We start from the raw sequence: 7431 nt of genomic DNA on the forward strand, positions 1-7431 counted from the left end.
ACTAAACCCGCAATCCGGATTATGAACTCCATTGGATTTAACAACTTTCTTTTAAAAAACAATTATTTTTTAATTAATGATATGATAACAAAAATAGACACTTACAAAACCATGTACCAATCAAATATCAAGATATTTGTTTGACACCGTGATAGCCTTATAAAAACTAAACTGAAATAAATTATGAAGACTAATTCAAAATCAAATAAATATTGAGGAATAAAATTAAAAAAAAAGAAGCTAAAAAGGATTCAATGTAAGAAAAAAAACTGGAAGGTGGAATTTAAAAGGAAAAAAGGAAAAAAAATGGTGCCCAACCTAGCGGGTCAACTTTAAAACCTCTCAACCCAACTTCTTGCCAAGTTTAAAATGAACTTGTATAAGAGTTGCTCCAATATGATCCAGTTAACTTGACAAGTCCAAAAATAACCCTGACGAACGGTAAAAAACGTGATTTGGTTTTAAATTTTTTTTCAAGATGAATATTAAGAAGATGATTTATTGGATCTATTTAGGCTTTAAGTTTAACATGAACCTGCGATCCGGTTCATGAATTCCACTGGATTTAACATTTTTTTAAAAAAACTATTTTTTACTTAATGATATAATAAAAAAAATAGGTGTCCACAAAATTGAACACCTATTAAATATCAAGATATTTGTTTGAGATTGTGATAACTTCAAAAAATAAATCGAAAAAAACTATAAAAACCAATTCAACATCAATTCATTATTGAAGAATAAAATTGAGAAGAACGAAGCTAAAAATGATTTAATTGAAATAAAATAAAAGTAAGATAGGATTTATATATATATATATATATATATATATATATATATATATATATATATATATATATATAAAGCAACTCCTTCACTCTTTATATGAAGAGTCTGGATCCTCCCCAGTTTTTTTAGTAGAGTAGGTAATTATCATTAATTGTATCCATCACAAATCGAGAAATATGAAGGTATTGGGTTCCTTTTACGTTTGTGTTGCTTAATTCCTCTCTTTTCCAATCATCTTTACAACAGACCGAACAGAGAGGAAACCCATTTACGTATATATGAATGAATTCAAGTGATCAATAATTATATGTTTCTAATGTATTAGTTTTTTTTCCCCATAATCATTTAGGATACAACAATATTTTGTAATATCTTTTTATTGAAAAAACTAGTTTACAGTCATGGAGCTCGAATTAATTTTTTTTTAATATAACAAAAAAAATATTAATGACTCATGGACCTATTTGGTATTTTGATATAAACTTGGCTTATCAGTTCAACATTAAAATCTTTCAACTCAATTTTTTATTTAGCCTGAATTTAAAATTAAATTATGTAAAAATTATCTTGATGTGATCTTGTTAACTAGACAAGTTTAAAGGATAAAAAAATAATTAGATCAAATTCATCCTAGTCAACCTGCTAAATTCGTTATTCAAGTTATGAATTTTACCGGGTCAAATTAATATTTTTATTTTGTTATACTATAAAAAATACAAAATTGATTTGCCATTAGCTCAATACTAAATAATAAAACTCAATAAAAATTATATATTAAAGGATAAAATTAAAAAAAAAATCTAAAAAAAATAAAAAAAATCCAGGCAAAAAAACCCATAAAGGATAAGACAGAAAAAAAATCAAAAATATATATAAAAATAAGAAAAAAAAATAAAAAGAATCCAATACAAAGAATCTAGCCACAGGCCTAAGTGGCGCAGCACGGCTGAACCTGTTTCAAGCCCGGGCCATTTTTTTTCCCGCCAAGTCGCTCTCCTTTTTTTGTTGAAAAAAATATAATAGATATTGAAGGATCATCCATCACAATGCATCAAATATAAATTCCACCACCGAGCATTAAACTCGCGACTTCCGCTATCCCTCGTGCACTTTAGCCACTCATGCTACTACACAATGTTTGTTGTTAAATGATTAAAAATATATATTTACTAGGTTCATTATTTATTTATATGAACAGTTAAACCACGATTTTTTTAGTTGTTAGTATAATTACATGTCTTTTGTACTAAATCATGCCAATATTTATATTAATTTAGCCTCTCTTTTTTTTTTTTTATGTTTTCGGCTATTAGCATAAAAAAATATACCTTTTTAGTAAAATAACATAGCTGCAAAATAATATTGGTAAAATAGCATAGTTTCTACCGGTTGTGGTTTCAAAACACGACATATAAAGAAGTCAAGATTGAAAAACACGATTTTAAGTAAATATTTGTTTACAAAAAACAATTGCTTTAAATGTCGTGTTAGGAAATGCAAAAACTACTAAAACACTAGTGGCTATTACATTTAATTGCTTTATTAAAAGGAATTATTAATCGTGTTTGTCTTGGTCCATTTTTTACAAGTGAAGGTAGTTAAGCTATTGTTATTAGAATAATAAATTGATTTATCATAATATTATGAACAATATAATTATAAATTTTGTATCTTAAAAATCTAAACGTTAAACTTTCTTACCAAGTTTATTCTTAGCTTAAACTTTCATTTCCATAAAATGTTTAAACAGTACTTATGGAGACTCAAGCCAAGTGAGAATTATCCATGGAGTTCTTTCACTTAAGATTGACCTTTCTAGTCGTCTAATCCTAACATCATTTACATTAGGTTTTTTTTTTTATATATAAAATTAAACATTGCATAAAAACTATATTGTTTTCAATGTTTCTTTTTTTTATATAATTTATGTGATTTTAAAATAGCTTGTAATCAATTTTTCTTTTGGATTTATGATGAATCACATAATAGCTACAATTTTTTTTTTGTTTTCATTTCTTGTTTTTAATTTTTTTATCAAGTATTTTATAATAAAAAATTCTTTTAAATTTAAGGTGAATTGCATAATAACTCCAATTCTTTGATTAATGATAATTGTAAATTCAAGAATTCAACAATATTTAAATTAAAATTAAACTCAATAAACAATCCTGCTATTTTTCATTTACATGATTACCTTTAAGATTTTGATTTTGAATTTTAGCGCTCCAAATTATATTTGAGAAAAACTTATTTAAATCTCAACTTAACCAACTCAAAAAATCACATAAAAACAATATTATAAATATACTAAAAACACTAAAATTAATTGTAAACTCATAATTAAAAAAAAAAACACAACATAACATAATATATTTATAGCAGACAAGCAAATCTATCTATTTAAGTCTACGTCGTTTATTGAATGAGTTGAGTTCATCAATAAAATATAAAAAATACAATTATAATATTTAATTAGGATGTCATGGTTTTAAAACACAACATTGTAAGTTGTCACCATTCAAAATTGCAACATTCTTAAATGTTTGTAATTGTGAATCGTGATATAACTATACTATTTTACAATTGTTTTCAAAAACTATATTATTCTACCAATATTTTTATATTACTGTGCTAATTTTTAAGAAACAATTAAATTTTTAGTGCACCACTTCCACCATTGCGACCGTAACTGGACTTGTGCATTAGAACCCCACCATCTCAGGGTCATTCAGTGACCAGCCCAGACCTTCACCACCATCTCCCGGAGATCGTCCATGAGAACTAATACACATTTTGTTTTTGAGTGATGAAGGATTCACATACATATACCTACCTAGCCCATGAATATTGGCAGTGCTGGGTTCCCATTTAGAAATTTACATCCAATCGTATATTATTTATGGCAAATCCAGAAGCATTATTTTATTGTTGCACTCTTATGTATTTTTTTTTTATTAATATTTATGTTAAGATATTTCATCCAAAAGCATACTGAACCCATCTATATGTGTGTGGGAGGTTAGAAAAAAAAATGGACGACCAAAAATTAGAGCAATAGAATATAGAAGAGTCGACATGGACAATCTTTTATGAATATGATAGGTTATATATGGTCTCCGGATAGAAAACATTAAGATCCGAATCCAAAATATCTTGTTTTGTTGTTGCTTTAGGCGAGAAATGGACAGACATGGAAAGAAAAAAAGAAATCCTTTTCTTAGATATTACTAGTGTTATTAAACTTAATCTAACTCGATAAATCAATTTAATAACTTGTTAATATGAGATTGATTTCAAATTAAAATAGATAGGAGTTGGTTTGGTTATAACTAGTCGACCTTATAGTCAATCCACGACCTCATCATCTAGATAAAAACCTTGTTTGACTTTTCTTTAAATAAAAATTAAAAGTACTTTGTTTTAATTTTTTTTTAAAAATCTTGACATAAAATTATTTTCAATTGACACAAGTTAACCCGTTCAATCATGACTTAAATCTTAGATTAGATTGAGTTTAATAACTTTGTTTATTGCTCGATTTGACTGGTTTTTAAATTCATTCCAAAATAATTATATTTTTTAATATCATCCTAATATTACTTATTTCTGAAGTTAGTCCTTCATCATGAATCGTCGCTAACATTAGATATCAATGGAAAACGTCAACGTTGCATGTGAGTTGTTTGATTGCCAATGAATATAAAAGACTTGCTGTAAATGACTTGATAGATTCCCTTGATTAAACTTGATTTTTTATGTTCAAACTGCTGACCATGTAGGCTTAAAATTGTTTGTATAGAATATTTTATGTGACTTCTACTCGTTTATGATCATTTTGGGGGTACGTATATATGAATAATTTATGCAACCACCCTACCCTAACCATTCTTTCTCATTTTCTTTGGAAATGGAGGTCTAGCCTCCTTTTGAGAATATCTAATTCTATGCATGTTATGAGAGGGATATATATTCATGATGGGAGTTATGTGGGCTGTTTTACGCTTTTGCTGCTTAGTGCTTCTCTGCCAAATTTCTTTACAGCAGAAAGACAGGTTTGTAGAAACTTGAGGCAGTACTGATTGAAAGAAACATGTGTCCTAAATAATTGTTTACCTAATTCTACCATGTATTTCTGTGATGTGTGTAGGCAATCTCCTTCACTGGTCTTCGTGTTGAGGGAAAGCGAAGGTCGCTTACATACTACGCCCATCGGTCCTCCACCGGCTCCAAGGCCACCTCCTGGTCATCATCAATGGCCGATGTCACCAAGCCCACATGGAGCTTGTGATGATTCCACCACAGTGGAATTGGTCTATGACCTAGATTGAAATTATGCGGTATTGTAGTTTTTGGATTTAAATTTCTTGTTTATTATATCTGCAGGAGAAAAAAACTGAAACGAGGAACATATGCATGCAGGTGTAGTTTTCCAGTAACCACTAGGTTGAAGAGAGTTGATGATAGTAGACGATGTTACCAATATACTTGAACCAATGTTTTTGCAATGGAGCATTCCTATATATGTATTTCCAGGTTTCCTGCACTCTTGATCAAAGAAGAAGAAGTGGTTCCTTGAACAAACTCAATACAAATAGTAATGGAAAAGTGACCTCAATTGATATAGGTGTTATAATAGCTTGCATATTAGGTATATAAACAGAGAAAACTTTATCCCACATTAAAAATATAAGAGATTTTGTTATTATGCATTACACCACCTGCTTGTATTTTGAGTTTTAAATTATTCAGTTAATTTATTTAAAGGCTTGTCTTTTGAGCTCTATATATATATTAGTTTGAAAATGTATGTTTTTTAAATGTTACAGACATATTGGTTCGAAATTTTTTTTATTTTTCTTATAAATATCATTTTAATATTGATAGAAATCAATTTTTAGAAAACAATCTTCTTCTCTCCATATTTTTCTCTACAAACTCTTTGTTTAAAAGATTCTTAAAAACTTATAGAAATTGTTGTTTATAAGTTTTAAGACTTAATTTATTATATTCTAAATGTATATCGCTTTAACCTTGTAGGAAATATAGTGGAGATAATTAATACCTTACAGATAATGATCTTCACGCTTCAAAGCCGGTTTGTTATACCCACTGACTTAATAATAGGATCAAACAAGTAAGAGTTATATATACTAGTTATCTAACCTACACGTCGCAGTGGGTCTTAAATTTTTTTAAAAGAAAAAACCCTCGGTATGCAAGCTATTTTCTAAAAAAAATTAAAATATAAATAAAAACGTTCATGCAAATATCTAATCAAATAAATCAATAATTATTTATGTAAATAAACAAAAATAAAAAGTCATTAACAATAACCTAAAGAGAAACTTAAAAAAAATATTAAGAGATGAATATAGATCAAGATATTTAATATCGTAATACTGGTCATTTACCCGGTTATGTTTAATGAATTTATTTATGAAAATCAATTTGTAATAGAAATCGACACACATAAAATTTATTAAATAAAATAAAAGGAAAGAAATTATATGCAAGGCTGCACATATTAAAAATATTATTAAAAAATAAATTTTATTTTAATAAGTTTAATTTATATAAAATATAAAAAAAATTATAGATAAATCACACTAATCTCAAAAATAATTAAACACACTCCATATAATAATAACAAATAATCACTATTTCAAAATGACTAAATAAGCACAAAACAAATCACAGAGAAGGAGTATTAATTAAAACATAAATGAAAAAAAAAATACTATTTTTAAAAATACATATGAAAAGTAGTAACTTTTTAAAAATAATTATAAAAAAGAGAGAAAAGAATGAGGTCAGGCCTAGTGTCTAACTCACAAAGAAAAGGCTTGTAAGTGTGCCTGAAAGTCCATGCCCACACGCACAAGCCTTTGTTTTTCTTTTCGAAGTTAATGAGATGGACGACGCGTCGTCCAGTTCGCAAAACAAATAGATGGTGCGTCGTTTGCCAAGACAAACGACGCATCACCTATAATTGTACAGAATCCAGCCATTGTGATGACTAGAAAAATAAGGCTCTTGTGTTTTCAACCAAAAAATTTATTTTCAACCCATTTTTTTTTATACCTAAAACACCTAGAAAACACCCTTGAAACTTTGTTTAACTAATTCATGACCTCTAAAAAACCGCCCCAAAACCCATAATCAACCACAAATAAAAAATCTTTTAGAGCTCAAATCTGTTTTTTTTTTAGATATTTCAAGGTAAGAAAACACTTAATCTTAACTTTACTCATGATATGGAACCATTTGACACAAAAATAGACTGATATGGAACCATTTGAGCTCAAATCTGTTTTTTTTTAGATATTTCAAGGTAAGAAAACACTTAATCTTAACTTTACTCATGATATGGAACCATTTGACACAAAAATAGACTGTTTTAGTGGTCAGAATCGTCATTAACAATAATTTTCTCTCTTTAATCCGAAATTCGGTGACTTCCTCTCTTTCCTCCACTAAAGGACTAAAAAAAGAGGAAAATAAAGTATGATACCAAAATGTAATATTTAAAAATTATACTATCTAATAGCTTAAAAGATAGGGGACTAAAATGAACTTTTCAAACAAATTGCAGAGCCGCCACCCAAGTTACTTATTTTTTTCACTTAAGTCTTCTTTCTTTCA

This window comes from Populus trichocarpa, chromosome 12 (genome assembly GCF_000002775.5).
Source record: "Populus trichocarpa isolate Nisqually-1 chromosome 12, P.trichocarpa_v4.1, whole genome shotgun sequence".
NCBI classification, from domain to species: Eukaryota; Viridiplantae; Streptophyta; class Magnoliopsida; order Malpighiales; family Salicaceae; genus Populus; species Populus trichocarpa.